This window comes from Macrotis lagotis, chromosome X (genome assembly GCF_037893015.1).
Source record: "Macrotis lagotis isolate mMagLag1 chromosome X, bilby.v1.9.chrom.fasta, whole genome shotgun sequence".
NCBI lineage: Eukaryota > Metazoa > Chordata > Mammalia > Peramelemorphia > Peramelidae > Macrotis > Macrotis lagotis.
In genome coordinates this window covers 254620068-254636093 of record NC_133666.1, presented here as the reverse complement: position 1 = coordinate 254636093, position 16026 = coordinate 254620068, and the positions used below count along the sequence as shown (strand labels likewise).

General features: G+C 37.1%; 1 long non-coding RNA gene across 2 annotated transcripts in view; it reads left to right on the top strand.

Moving 5' to 3' along the window:
- The first annotated feature begins 1183 nt into the window (after positions 1-1183).
- Positions 1184-16026, top strand: part of LOC141502387 (uncharacterized) — a 29778-nt gene continuing 14935 nt past the window's right edge. The window contains exons 1-2 of one of the 2 annotated variants that reach the window (XR_012472509.1): positions 1184-1384; positions 14731-14808. This is a non-coding gene — a long non-coding RNA (uncharacterized LOC141502387). Of the gene's footprint in view, positions 1385-2086; positions 2176-14730; positions 14809-16026 lie in introns of those variants that run through there. The other variant, XR_012472510.1, reaches the window with a different exon arrangement.

The window sequence follows — 16026 nt, the reverse complement described above, 5'->3', positions numbered from 1 at the left end:
ATTTCTCTCTCTCTCACATACACACAAATGGAAAGGAAAAGAGGCAGAAATGTGAGTACTAAGCTAAAAATAAAAGCACTTGTAAAGAATATTTTTCTTCTTTCTTTTTTCCTTTTTCAAGAGGTATTGGGTCTTTCTGTAATGATAACACTATGAGTTTATCACTTGGAGAAAGTCATACATATATGTTCAAAATTGAAATGCATATTTGTGCATAAGAATATTGAACTATTTCTGTATAATAACGCAAAAGAAAGAAAGAGGCAATTGAGCTGGATTGGGAAACATGAAGAAGTACAGGAGCCAGGCTCATATTCTGGGGAAATTTTGATAGACAGGTTTGATTGGAGAAAGAAAATCCTATCTCTTGGACAGGGCCTTCTACAACATCCCCCCAAATAGAGAAAGATCTCTGTGGGCCATTAGGAAAAAATGGTTTTCTCAGAATGGTTGTCCATGTAGGAAAAAAGCAGGGAAAGGCACTTAAGAGACTGCCCAAGATTGCTGTCCCTGGAGAATGCTGATGAAAATTGGTAGCTGAAAGAGCAAATAGCTCTGTTTTTTTTTTCAGTGATTGCACTGGATTTTGAAATTAAACCCAGCAGGGAGGAAATACCTGCCTACACTTCAAGAGATACCATGTGCCCATGGGCTCAGAGTACATTCTCTGTTTCACTGTCCTATGACAGTGACTTCCTGGTGACAAATCTCAAAAATGCTGATCCTTTTTTAAATCCTACTTGCCTGATCCTGAGAAGCGGCTCATTTTGACCTTGGAGGGATTATAGTTCAGGTAGCAAAATATTGACTGTTTTTGCTTCCCTGTCCTGGGAATCTTAACTGAATCCCTAAGGTCAGCTTGAGTTCACAGATACATAAAGGTATTCAATGCTTGGAATGATAGCTCCAACCTGGAAATGATAGTCTTGTCCCAAACTAGGCCAACCCACGAAGACACTGGAGGCTGATCAATTTGGGAAGAAATCATTCAGAGCCCATTAAAGGTCAACACTAACTTAGAGGGGAAGGCAGAGAGTCTGGCAGCTTCACCTTCTGCCTTTCCCAGATCTCATGTTCTACTGTGACATCCCTTCAGTGCCAACTTTTGAAGTTGGCTCCAAGCCTTTTCTCTTCCCTGGGTCCTCTGTTCAATCTGCTGTAAATACTACAGCTTGCACTTTGGGACTGAAACAGCTTGGGATAAAAATGGGCTCCGTTTTCTGGGTTCTACAAGGCTCACTACTTTTCATGATTCAGGAACCATACCAGCCCACAACTCTGATTTCTCTCCGGTTCCCAAAGTGGAGTGAGAAGGATCTGTGACTGGCTCCATGAGAGGATCTATGACTGGCACTTAGTTGCTTGGGTATTTTTCTTCCTTGAGGTAAGGAACTATCTAAACTTCCCTGGGGAAAAATAAATTGAGAGGAATTCTAGAGATATTCCACAGGGGAGAGGCTATTCAGGTGGGGGTCAGGAAAACCTGGATCCAAATTTTCCTGTTTGTTCTTTCGAGTGACTATATACAAACCACTTAAACTTTCTGAGTTTTCTTTGAAAAAAATGGTGATAACTATGTCACACAAGGTAGGGCTCTAATGCAAAGATTTTTTCTTAAATTAAATTTTATTCTTTTCAATAAACGAGAACCCATCTTTACTCTTTCCCATCTCCCATTCAAAAAAAAAAAAAAACAAAACCAACCCCCTGTTACAGAGCTCCTCTTACAAATGTATATAGTAAAGCAAAACAAATTCTCTAATGTAGGGCTTCTTAACCTGGGAGCCCCAAGGAAACTGTGAACATTTTCAGAGGGTTTGTGAAACTGGATGGGGAAAAATTACATCTTCATTTTTTTCTAATCTTTAACTGAAATTTATAATTTTTTTCAATCAAGAATATAGGCAATAAACCATTGTTTTGGAATCCCCATCCTTCTTGCCCTCTCTGCAGCCTTTGACACTGCTGATTATACTCTTCACTCTAGGTTTTCATGATACTAATATTACTTGACTTTCTTTCCACCTTCTACGTCACCTTTGCTGGATCTTCATTCAATTCATTCCCCTTTACTGTAGCTTTTCCACAGGACTCCGTCCAGGACTGTCTTCTCTTCTCCCTCTGTACTATTTCATTTGGTGATCTCATCAGCTCCCATGGATTATCTCTATATTGGTGAGTCTCAAAATTACTTATCCAGCCCTAACCTCTCTGCTGACTTCCAGTCTCACATCTCCAAGTACCAATTAGATGTCTTGACCAGAGGCACTGTAAGATATTAAACTCAACATGGTCAAAACGAAACTCATCTTTTCCCTTTGAACTATCTTCCTTCCCTTCCAAACTTTTCTGTCAACTGTTGAGAGCTCAACAATCTTCCATTTAATGAAAGAGAACTTCCAAGCATTCCTGATGAAGAGACTAAAGTTGAGTAAAAACTGAAATATAAAGGAATCAAGCAAAACTTAACAAAGTAAAATAAGTGATCAGTCACAAGTGATTAAACAAGGATCAAGTGCTTACATTTTAATAGTGGGAGATGATCATCAGTGATCATATAAGGAATAAAATGAGAGATCCTAGAAGTATTTTTATTATCTTGTGAATTTTGGTGATTTTAAAGAAGAAAGGAAAAGGAAGGAAAAAGGAATGGGCAAGGAAAGGTGGGGAAAGAGTAGGGGATACTATCTCATATAATTGGAGCATGCAAGAGAAGATTAGATATTACTTCTATGTTAACTTGGAACGATTAATAAAATAGCTCACATTTGTAAAGTGTTTTAAAGTTTACTCAGGACTCTCCTTAAAAGAAAACCATCAGGCAGACAGAAAAGTATGCTTTTTATCTATTAACTGAGGAAATGGAGGCTCATAAGGTGTAGGTGACTGCCCAGTATCATACAATTGTTAAGCATCAGGGGTAGAGTTCTGAGCAGCTAGGTGGCACAGTAGATAGAGAATTGGCCTTGGACTTAGGAGGATGAGTTTGAATCCAGCCTCAGACATTGTGTGACCTTGGGCAAGTAAGTCACTTAATGGTGAATGCCTAGCTTCCCAGGCCATCTCTAGTTGCCCTGCTGTGGTTCCTCAAATTTTCACCATTAGTCACTCCTTTGTTTGAAGATCCATCTAAAACTCATATGAATTGGACAAGGAATAGGATGAGCTATTCATTAGCCAGATATTTTCTTAGCTTATCAGATAAGCAGTTTGTTACCTAGCACTGTCTGGGGTGGGGGGGGATATAGTAGAATTTTAATGACTAATGCTAGGAAATTTCCAGAATAGGACTGCCTAAGGAGGGCCCAATAAGGGAATGGGCACAGGGAGAGGGTGGGAGGAGGGGAGCCCTGATAACTAGGTGGCATAGTGGCTAGAGCATTGGGACCTGGACATGAGAAGTGAGTTCAAATGTGACCTCAACCATTTTACAAGCTGAGTGACCCTGGGCAAGTCATTTAATGCTGTTTGCCTTAGTTCTTCATCTGTAAAAATGGTCTGGAGAAGGAAATGGCAAACCATTCTAGAATCTCTGCCCAGAAAACACCAAATGGGCTCACAAAAGAGTTGTAAATGACTCAACCACAATAACACTACAGTAGTAGGTTGCTTTTAGAAGACAAGGGCAGAGTGTCTGATATTAGTAGGCTCTTAAGAGGTCTGTATTGACTTGACTGCCATCTATGACACTGGGCAAGACATTCAGTCCTTCTGAATTTTCTTATCTTTAAAATGAAGGATGATCAGCTCTCAATCTAGATTGTAGAATGATGAGGATGCTAAACATTTAAACTCAATCAAGTGAAAATCTCTCACAGCCCCATCAAACTGTGCACATTAAAAACCAAAACAATACAAAACACCATTCTCTCTGGATTGAGAATGAGACCAATAAATGTAGCAAAAGTAGTGGATTCTTCGGTAAGAGAAGGGGAGAGTTCTGGGGTAAGTCCCATTTAATAGCTTACTGGAGCTTGCTGATCCTAAGATATAGGAGGCATCATGAAGGAGGATGTTTTTCCTGACTGAGAGTACAATTTCTCCTCTAAAACTGAGCTCTCTGTAACACTGGGCCTGGAGGGGGCATTGAGGGTCTTGTTAATGCAGCTCCAGGAAGATCAGAGACACCCCAGGTGAGTTTCTCCTTTCTGAGCCCTAGTAGTCTGCTCCTGGGTTTTTATCTATTTTATTTGGGAGGGGAAAAAAATCCAAGGACACAGGATCTGGCGGCATTGATTGTCTTAGTAGCTGGCTGATTATGGGGAGGGGCTGCTGCCATCTGTAAATGCATCTTATTAGGTGTGATCAGGCAAGTAAATTGTCCCTGCCCTTAAGCAGGCTACAGTAATTAACTTGAATACCAACAACCAAAAAGTTAATCACAGCATTTGCACAGTCTGCTGTTTTCTTTGTCTGCCTGCTTTGCTAAAGCTGGCTCCTGGACCCCCTTTTTCAAGGTGTCTTCCTTAGCACCAAAGGTTTGAAGGGTCTCCGGTGAAAACAGGATTCTGTGTAGTCAAGCCTCTTCACTTATTATTATTTTAATTTAATTAGATTTTGAAAAGGTTAATGATGACATTTTAATAGCTTTTTCCCATATTAATATTCTGAGGACACTGTTTAGCACAATCATTTGTGATTCAAAAGGGTTGTTTTCTAGTTAAGGAAGCACCTTTTAGTTGAATTCTTTGAAAAATCACATTCATCTGTGACTAAAGATGGTCCATGGGATCATAAATCCAGAGCTGGAAGAGACCTCTGAAGCTGTCCAGTCCAAACTCATCCTTTCACTGATGAGAAAACTGAGCCCTGAGGAGGCCACATCACATAGACAATAAAGCACCAGGCATTGAACCTATTTCGTTGTCTTTCTCTTTCTACTGTATCATGCTCTTTAGAAAATACATTACCTGTTCATGGCAAGACAATGGAAAAGTATTTAAATGTTATCTAGCACCTTATTCATCAGGAAGAAGGGTGAGTGATCTTATAGAAAGAGAACACTTGAAAGGGCCCATCACTTGTTTTGTTTTTTCAGGTCTCAACATAATGGTTTGTTTATTTATTGAACTGAGAACAGCTGTCTTGATTTAGGAGGAAATGCTAGCCAGGCCAAGTAATATATTGTGATTGTTTTTCCTTCCTTCCTGTGAAGGCTAATTATTGTTTTCCTTAATAATGCTTTGGACGCATTAATGGGCGCCAACAAAGTCTCACTTTTCAGAAGAGAACCAAGTGGTGGATTGTTGGTTCTTGTCCTTCCTTATCGAAGAAGACCAAAATGACATCACTATATTTGAGACAAGTTACAGTGTGTCTGACTGGCTGATCAGACCAAGACGAGCTTGGAATGCTCTACAAATAGTCCATGTGAACACCTGGGGTGGGTGCTCTAAACTTACCAATGTCATGTTTCCTTTGAGCTGTTTCAATTCTGCCATCCTCATGGAGTGCAGCACCCTTGCTTTAAAGACCTGTCACCTTGGACCTGCCCCACAAGGCTCTATCAGACTTATTCTGTTTATTATTCCTGGATGTTGTTGTTATTGTTCAGTCTGCTGACTCTTCTCAAACCTATTTGGGGTTTTCTTGGCAAAGATAATGGAGTAATTCGTCATTTCCTTCACCTGTTTATTTTACAGATGAGGAAACTTAGGCCATCGGAGTTATGACTTGCCCAGGTAGACAGAGTTACTAAGTGTCTAGAATAAGATTTGAACTCCTGAAGAGGAGTTTTCTTGATTCCTGGCAGGGAACTCTATCCATTGTACTACTGATAATGATATGACAATATAATTGGTTTCTTTTATAACCTTATGTATTTTATTTTGTGCATTTAAAAGCACTATTCTGAGATGATGTCCAAAGACTTCACTAGACTTCCCAAAGGAGTTTATGATAACAACAACAACAACAAAAATATTAACCTATGGTTTAAATGAACTAAATAAGTGACTTGATTTAGCGGCGATATCAAATCAGATAGCTTATTGCCAGCTTTCAGTGATTTAGTGACTGATTGTCCAAAGAAGAGATTGATCCAGACTCTACTTCTCCTTCTTCCTCTGGATGTTTGGCTTTAAAAAAATACTATGCTCAGAGAGTTATATAACTATGTATACCTTTGACCCAACAATATCAATAGTAAGTCTGTTTCCCAAGGTGATCAGGGCAAAAAGGAAATGAACCTATATGTTCTAAAATATTTCTAGTAGCTCTCTTTGTGGTGGCAGGGAACTGGTACTTCAATTCCCAGTCAATTGGGGAATGGCAGAACAATGGTATATGATTATGATGGAATACTATGATGTTCTAAGAAATGATGAGCTGGTTGATTTTAGAGAAATATGGAAATCCTTGCAAGGAATCATGAAAAGTGAACTGAGGAGAACCAAGAGGACATGATAAACAATATTATTTGGAAAATAATTGCAAATAATCAATGACAAATACTCAAACTACAAAGGACCTAGGAAGGAAGAACTGATCAATAGAGGTATGCACATTTTAGTTCTACATTTATTTCTAAATCTGCATCACATGGCATCCTCTAGTGCAGGGTGGAGAGGGAGATCATTTGGAGTTCAAAATGTAACAAAAACTTTTTTAAATGAAATAAATTATACTTTAGTTTTTATGTTACTTTATTATATTATTATCTACAATCATATTGTGTTTATTATATTACTTATATTTTCCAGTAATTACTGGAAATTCTCCTGCATTCTCCTCCCTGATACCTCCATGGTAACAAGGGAAAAAGAAGCAGTCAAGTCAAAACACATGATGCTGTGACAGAGTTGACTATATGTATGACATTCTGCTTCAGTAATCTCTTACCCCTCTGCTGGGGAGAAGTATCTATTCTCCAGAATGTTTTTTTTTCAATTACTCAGATTATGGCTTCCTCTTAGAAATCCTTTTCATTTTACCTTGAAGTAGGTAATGAATTTTTGGGTTTTTTTTTTTAGTTCTGCATCTCTTATTATACAGTTTTTCTGAATTCTTTATCTTTATTCTCTCTTACTGCTTGGTAATATTCTGATATGTTAATATAGCAGAAATCAATGAGCACCCACTTAGTTTCTAGTTATTTGCTACCCTAAAAAGTGTTATGAGTATAATGATTTACAGTGAGTGCCTGAGTGTTGGAAAAGAGTATATGCCTATTAGTGAGGTCTCTGGGACAAAGGTATGAATAGATTAGTCACTTTTAAGATATAATTTTGCATCAATTTTCAGAATGATTGGACCAATTTACTGTTCCACCAATAGTGTAGTAATGTGCTTTTCTTAGAACACTTATAATTTTTTGGTCATCTTTTCTAATTTATAAGGTATAAGATAAATGTCAGTTGTTTATTTATTAAAAACCTCAAATAATGTATATATAATATATGTTATATATTATATATATATATATATATATTATTTATTTTGAGATCTAGAGCATATTCAGGTCTATTGGGAAATGGCTCTTGAAATAGAATTCATCTTGAAACAGATATATTTATATCTTTTGGGGGAATCACCCACACCAATAAGAGGCAGATCTATTGAAATACTGGTATACCTTGGTAGTGGTTGCTTCCTTAACCTATCTGTGGCCTTGTATTTATTTGAATTCCAATGGGACTTCACTAGGAGGCATGTATGGGAAAATATGTGTTGTTTATGTGGCTAATAAATTTATTTTGATTTAAGTACTTTATTAGTTTATATTTCTCAGAAGCAAAAATATCCTATCTTAGGATAGGGATTTATTATGGAGTGATCTTCTCATGGACAGATACAACACTCAATGAATGCCTAAGTACACATTAATCAACATTTCCTCCATATTCTGAAGTCAGACACAGATCCTGGCCTTTCTTGATCTAGACTGAATTCAGTTCAGCGAGCACTATTTTAGCACCTGTGTTCTATATATGCAGTTATATATAAGGATAACTAGGTGGTGCAGTAGGGAGAGCTCTGGGTTGGAGTCAGGAAGATCTGAGTTCAAATATGTTCCCAGACAGTTACTAGCTTTGTGATCCTGGTCAAGGATCAAACTTAGCCCTATTTGCTTCAATTTCTCATCAGTCAAATGAGCTGGAGAAGGGAAATTGAAAAATCACTCCAAGTATCTCTACCAAGAAAACCCCAAATGGGGTCACAAAGAGTCAGATGTAACTGAAAAAGACGAAAAAAACCAAGGAAAAAAATCTAACTACTCATAAAATGATTAATGTGTATTATATATTTTATTTTATTCTTTTTTAAAATTCAGTTTTATTTTCAATTCTAGGTTCTCTCCTTCACACTTCTTCCTTCTCAAACCACAGAGAAAACTGAAACAAGACCACTTTTTCCATATTACTCCCCTAGACACAATTTTATTCATTGAAGGAGGAAATCCATATATATATATGTATGTATATATATATATATATATATATATATTGCATGTCAATTAAGTATTCAATTAAGTATAATGACTATTATTTATGAGATTACCTTGACAAATGTTGATTTCCTAAAGACCTCAGTGCAAGTTCCATCTCTGACACAGAATGTCTGTAGGACCCTGAGCAAGTCACATACCTTCTCGGGGACCTAAACAACTATCTAAGATGATAATTTAGAAAGAAGGTGCTGACTTCTGTTGGTACAAGGATTTTCCTTACTTGGGAGTTCCTTATATAAAGGAATTCACAAGTCCAATTTCTATCCCTAGGTGTCAGTCACCGGAGTAGAAGTTAGGGATGCAAAGACAAAAAACAGAAACAGTTATTGCTCTCGAGGAGCTTTCGTTAACTCATTCTTTTTTTTTTTAGGGTTTTTTTTGTAAGGCAAATGGGGTTTAAGTGGCTTGCCCAAGGCCACACAGCTAGGTAATTAGTAAGTGTCTGAGACTGGATTTGAACCCAGGTACTCCTGACTCCAGGGATGGTGCTCTATCCACTACACCACCAAGCTGCCCCTTGTTAACTTATTCTTAATGTGGTTATTATTTATAATCTACTCTTGGGGAATACAAATTCTATTAAATAATCCTATAATCAACAGAATAATAATAAGACATCACCACATTGTCATTGGATAATAATAGAATGACAACCCTATTATTAGGATAATAATATGACAACATCCACATTATCATTAAGATATCTTTTATTATATTAGTCTATATTATATAATAGCCTGTAATGATTAAAAATATAATTATTTGATTAAATAATCTAATTGTTATTAATGATTTTATTATATAGTAATCTATGATAAATTAATATACAATAGTCTAATTATGATTACCAACCGTTATTCAATTAAAGAATCGTTTAAAATTTTTAAAGAATCTCAATCTTTTAAATTTGGCTTGGTTTTTTTTTTTTGAAGAAAAAATGTAGTTCTACAGGTAATTGAGAAAAGGATGCTAAGCTGTGGAAAAAATAAAAACCAAAACCAAAAATAAAAAAGCAGTACCAATATGTCGCTAGATCTGGACCAACTCAAGGGGAACAAAAACTGGTGTCCAGAAAGTCCCCATTGACCTAAAAAGCAGAGGATTCTTCTGGGATCCAGAATGTTTGTAAGCGGACAGGGGGGGAGTGGCAGTGGAGCGGGGAGCCAATCCGTTCTGTTCACTGTCAGAAAGATGTCTCCTAGCAGTTGATGGAATTACTGTAGATGGTTTCAAGGGATAAGGGGAGATAAGTGAGCCAGATAGGAAAGCTTGCAGAAAATTGAACAAAACCATGCAGAAATAAGATGTACTTAAGAAAAAAAGAAGGAAAAAAGCTTCAAGCAGGAATAAAGTCAGGCAAAAATGATGTCCTTTTTAGTAGTCTCTTTTCATGTATAAGAACAGCAAGATTTCAGGGTATAAACAGTATTCTATTTCTTTTATTTCTTTTTATTTTATTTTCTGTTCTAAATTCTCTCCTTCCCTTCCCCCTTCCCTTACCTATTGAGAAGGCAAGAAATACAGTATCAATTACATATTTACAATCATGTAAAACATATTTCTGCTTTAACCATGTTAAAAAAAACCCCCAAGAAAATAAAGGAAAAAATGCTATAAGGTAATTCTTCATAACTGGGTTTTGTGGAATTGTTCATTTAAAGCAGAGATGTTAGACAAACAGCCTCATCTGGCCCATAACCCTCCTCAAATGCTGCCTGAATCAGGTTAAAATTTAATTAGAAATTATTAATGAAATAAGTAAAAATACAATAAAACAGATAATGTTAATATGTAGTTTTTAAAGTTAATAGGCATCACCAGGGATCCTTATTTACGGATTAGTGGTCTCCATTTCTGTTTGAGACCACACTTCTTTTTAAAAAAATGAATCTTTTATTGTAGGATCATGTTAAGCAAGGACTACATTGTGATCAGAAATTCTTGGAATGCCATGGTGTTTGTTTTCCCCTCTCCAATAAAAAATACTACCAAAGCTGCAAACATGGGCAGAAATTTCCCCCTCCAATAAATACTACCAAAACTACAAGTATGGACAGAATGCTATGAACTTAAGTGAGTAAGGAGCTGAGAATTGGGCTTGTGAGGTGATTTGGTAAAAAAGAAATAAAATAAACCTCATCTCCTCAGGCCAAGCAGAAAATTGAAACAATTACCAGAAACTAGGCCAGAGTGTTAATTTTTGCAGACTTGGATAGTCTTGGGCATTGTCTCATTCTCTGCTCCCTTTGGTCAGGTACTGCCAGATGGGAGAATGGCAAAAGTAGCAGGCTGAGGGTAAGAGTGGGCTTCCCTATCAGGAGACTCATTTTTTTTTCTCCCAGCCCTATCAGTCGTTTGCTGTATAGCTTCTCTGTTCTGACCATTGTTCAGCTGCTTGCTGAAATCAGATGCCCAATCTCTGTCCATCTGACTTATGAAGGAAGGGTTGGAGAAATTTTATTCTTCATGGAAAACAATAATGTCATCACTAGCATTTTCAATAACACTTTAAGGCTTGCATATATTATCTCTTTTGATCCTTACAAAAACCCTATGATAGGTATCATTATCTCCATTCTACAGATGAGGGAACTGAGGCTGAGAGAGATTAATTGACTTGCCTCATCTTACAAAGCCATTAAATTTCTGAGACAAGTGTCTGAAGTCAGGTTTTCCTTATCCTTTTAGTTCCTGTACTCTATTCACTATGCCACCTAGTTGATGCTGACTGCAGTACTCTGCATTCTGCCTAACAAATCAAATAGCTTCATTTCTTACCATTTTCACCCCTTGGATTCCACTTTACCATCATCATGACCCTACACTGAATATCTTCTTTCTTCTCCTCCTCCCTCTTTTCAGCTTCCTTCTACAAACTGTCTTCCTCAGTTAGACTGTAAACTCCTTGAGGGCGGAATTGTCTATCTTTTCCTTATTTGTATCTTCAGTGTTTAGTTTGGTGTCTGGCCCGTAGTATTTGTTTAATGTTTCTTATATTGTCTGATAAATTGTATATAACTAGCATGGCCTTCCTAACTTTTTCCTAGAAAAAGAGTAAGAAATTCAAAAGAACTAGAATTATGGTCTTTTTCTTATCATTCCTTCTTTCCTCCTCTCTATATACCTACCCTCACCTTAAAAGAAAAATTAAGTAAGTTAAAATCAAGATGAGGTAAAGAAAATCACCCAAAGGCATCTAGGTGGTGTAGTGGGTAGAATGTTGGGAAATAGGAAGACCTTGGGCAAATCACTTAACCTTCTTTGTCTTAGTTTCCTCATCTTTAAATGATATAGACAAGGAAATGAAAAACCAGTCCAGTATCTTTGCCAAGAAAACCCCAAGTGGGGCCAGGAAAAAATACTGAATGTGGCAATGTAACTGAGTGGATTCAGTGTTAGACTTTGGAAAGGGAATTTTGCATTCAACTCCTCCCTCTGACATTTTTTGGCTCTTTGTGGCAAAGTCACTTAATCATTTTCAGGTAACTTTCTGAGTTGATAGATAGACAGTATCTGCCTTGGAAAATGGAGGTCCCACATCAACCAATTCACAATTTTTTGAAGTATTTCCCAATTTCAAAAATTTAGACACATTTTCAAATAGAACATTTATACATTTTAAGGAGTGATATTGGTCTGATTCTCTAACCGACCTTATATACAATGCCTCCTCCACTATTTAAATTGATCATAGTGACTGAACTAGTCCAAATAGTGCTATGATATCTTGCATTTTCTATACAATTCTATACAATAAAGAAAATATTCCAAAGTAAAATATTTTTTGGAAGTTATTCACCATTATGGATCATCTATGCCACATCACACCCTCCATTAGGGCTGACAATCTTGAGTTGACTGTTATCTGAAAACTCTCAGTCTCCTGACATCAACCAAGTTCTCCTGTCAAATAATCCAGGGATGATGACATTTGGGAAAGCAGGCGTAGCTGGTCACTCACTGGTCGACGGGTATAAGACATTTCATTGTCTTGAGCTCTCAGAGTCTTCGAGACTCTGCATAATCACATCGATTCTCTGGAGGGGATCAGATGAGCTGCATGAAATACTTGTCCTGTGTCACATTAGATTTTGGTGAAGAGGGTCTGATGATTGGTTTCTATGCCACTGATAAATATGCACAGACACAGCACCTGTGCCTGTCTCTCAAATCCATCTGCTAAGTGATATTTAATATTTGGCCAGTACAAAACTTGCCTGGTCTAAATCTGTCTTGTCTTGGCATTAAGTGCTGTTTGATATTGGATGAGAAGCAATTGAGAATAAGATTTTCATTAAGTTTAAAGAAGTGGCACCCGAGTGATGCTCGCCTGAAGCCTTTTCTATCTAGGTATACTATTTCAGCTCTGCCAGAGTGGCCTTGTGGCCATGAGGCTTATCTAGACCCAGGGAATATAAGGGTTCCTTAGGGATGAACTGGAAATTACAGGAGAGCCTAACCTACTGAAAGCTTCTGGAGATACAATAAGAATTGTATAGAAAGTGTAAGATATCATAACACAATCTGGACTAGCTCAGTCACTATGATCAATTTAAATAGTGGAGGAGGCATTGTATATAAGGTCGGTTAGAGAATCAGACCAATCTCACTCCTTAAAATGTGTAAATGTTCTAACACATACTAACATATATTTACATATGTATATATATATATATTTTATGTATGTATATTATTTCCCCCAGGTATATGTCAAAACAATTTTTAACAAAAATTTTTGAATTTTGAATTCTTCCCACCACCACCTTGAGATAGCTTTATACATGTAACACATATTATCTGATTTGAGCCTCTGCCCTTGAGGTAGTTATTCTACAAAGCATTATCCCTATTTTGCAGATGAAGATTTAATTCAATAAATAATTCAATAAACATTTATTAAGCACTTGCTAAGATTCAGGCACTGTATTCTAAGTATGGAGGATTTTTAAGAAAGGGAAAAGACAGTCCTTGTCCTCAAGGAGTTTATAATCTAATGGGGAGACAAAATACAAGCAAATATATACAAAGTAAGCTATACGCAAGGTAAGTAGGAAATAAAAGAGGGAAGGAACTGCAATTAAGAGGGATTGAGGAAGGCCTTTCTAAAGGTGAGATTTTATTTGGGACTTAAAGGAAGCCAGGGAGGTCAGTAATTGAAGTGGAGGAGGGAGGGAGATAATCAGAGAAAAAGCCTGGAGCTGAGACATAGAGTATTTTTTCATGTACCAGACAAAAGGCCAGTATCACAGGACTGAAGAATACAAATTGGGTAGCAAATATAGTAAAACTAGAAAAGTAGCAGGGAACCAGGTCATGAAGGGCTTTAAATGTTAAAGGGCATAGGTGATAGTGAGCCACTGGAGTTTATTGAATAAGGGGGTGATGCTATTGGACCTGAGTTTTAGAAAAATCACTTTAGTAGTTGAATGGAGGTTGGAGTCAAGTCCAGAGAGACTTGAAATAGTCTGATCGGCCAGTAGGCTATTACAATAATTTTAATGTGAGGTGATGAAAATCTGAACAAAGATGGTAGCAGTATCAGAGGAGAGACTGGCTTAGAGAGATTAGGCAGCTTTCTTCATAACTGTTGGTAGGAATATTTAAACTTTGCTTTTTCCCAACTCCTTTTTGGGCATCTATCTTCAGGACAACATTATCTCTCTAGAGATCAGTTCTAAGGGTCCTTGGTGAAGGATACATATGAAGGAGTTGCCTCAGCTCACTTATAAAGAACACTGAATCTGGAATCAGAAAGCCTGAATCTGAATGTTGGCTTTCATCCTTCAGTAATCTTTAGTGAGTTAATTGACCTTTCTGAATCTCTTTCCTCATCTGAGGATAGTCATACTGGCTTACCCTCCTCAAAGAGCTGTGTTTTTTTTTTTTTCAGGAAAATGATCACACCAATCATGTCTTCCTTCCTCTCTGGGTCTGGCTCTTGTTTTTTAGACTTTCTCTACCATAGCTTCCAGGAATATCTTCTTCCTCTCCCTCCTTGTCCCACTAGCTCCACTGTCTTCATTCATTCAAATGTAAACTCCTAAAAGACAGGGACTGTCTATTGCTTGTATTTGTTTTCCCAGGTCTGTTACATAATAAGCACTTAAATGATTGTTGCATTTCTTGACTTCTGAGGTTCAAATGAGGTCATTTATATTAAGCACTACATACATGGCACCATTGTTATTGTGGGAAAACCAAGACTCAGAGAAACATTTACTCAAATTCACTCAGTGAATAATTTCACCTATTCTGAGACTGTATCTCCTTCTGTTCAATAGGATGATATGCAGTCTACTTACCTCATAGCTTGGGAAGTAGAGGATGTCTTCCATCAAGATTAGATGACTGCTCATAAGGTATGTTATAGTGGGGAAGCTAGATACTCTCTAGCTTGAGTATCATTTTCCTATTAATCATTTTTGGTTTTTCATTGCCATTTCAAAAAATCATTCTTCTTGCTAGAGAGAAAAGAAATGAAGTATAATGGGTTGATCTGCTTTGCCTTCTCCCCTTTATCAGGTTTAATCCCAGTCAAAACCAACAATGGTCCTAACTTTTCTTTCTTTCTTCAATTTTTGTATTCTCCTAATACTCACATCAGGTAATTGCTTTAAATCTGATGTAGACATACACTAGGAAAAAATGATTACTCAATTTTTTGAGTTCATTTATTCATGTGGTTCTGTCCCCCATGGGGAAAACAACAAAGGTAAGATTACTTTGTATAATTTTGCCTTACCTAAATCCAACTTAAAGGAAAGTCAAGATATCACTCTGTGACATTATTGGTCCTCTTCAAGAACTGAAGAAACAGCAATGATAATGATGATGAGGGTGATGATGATGACAAGCAAGCAAGAATCAGGGTTTAGTGAGGTGTCCCTTTCTCTCTGAAGAGGCAGATGTCATCACCCCCTGTGTTGTATGTGAGGATTGTGATAAATGATTAGTTTTCATTTCTATATTAGTTATGGGAAACTGAGGAAAGTAGTTTATAATCTTATAGAGGAAACAGCTAGGGAGGATAAGGAAAAAACTAAAGTGGTTTAATGGAGAATCAGAGACCATGTAGTGAGGAATTTAGGCTGAAGGATATAAATCAAGCTAATTTACATCTTAATGGGAACTCTATAGAGAAGTAGATCAACTTGCAAGAGGAAAGCAAGGGATCATAGAATTAGAAGGTTGGGTGAATAAACCGGCGCCAGTCTAAGTGTAAGATTCACATATCTGTGTTATACTCTCAAAGACCTGGTTACCAAATTGTGGAGAAAGAGAGGTTTGATAAGGAAATGGAACCCATGTGGGGAGAGAATTGGATACTTGGGATAGGCCTTTGACCTATGCAATACCCAGCCAACTGGGGACATGGGAGGGACTTGTGTGTTTAGACAGGAGATAAAAAGGCCATGATTTTGTGCCTTTTGTGTGCTCATTTCTGTTTGGACACCTGATATTAAGAACATTTCAATAAAGGATCCACTTTGCTTCACTAAAGGCGGTTCTGAGTTCTTAGTAAGGTGCTTGCTTCTTAAAAGGATGAAGGAAAGGTGAGATAGAAGGAGGAAATAATC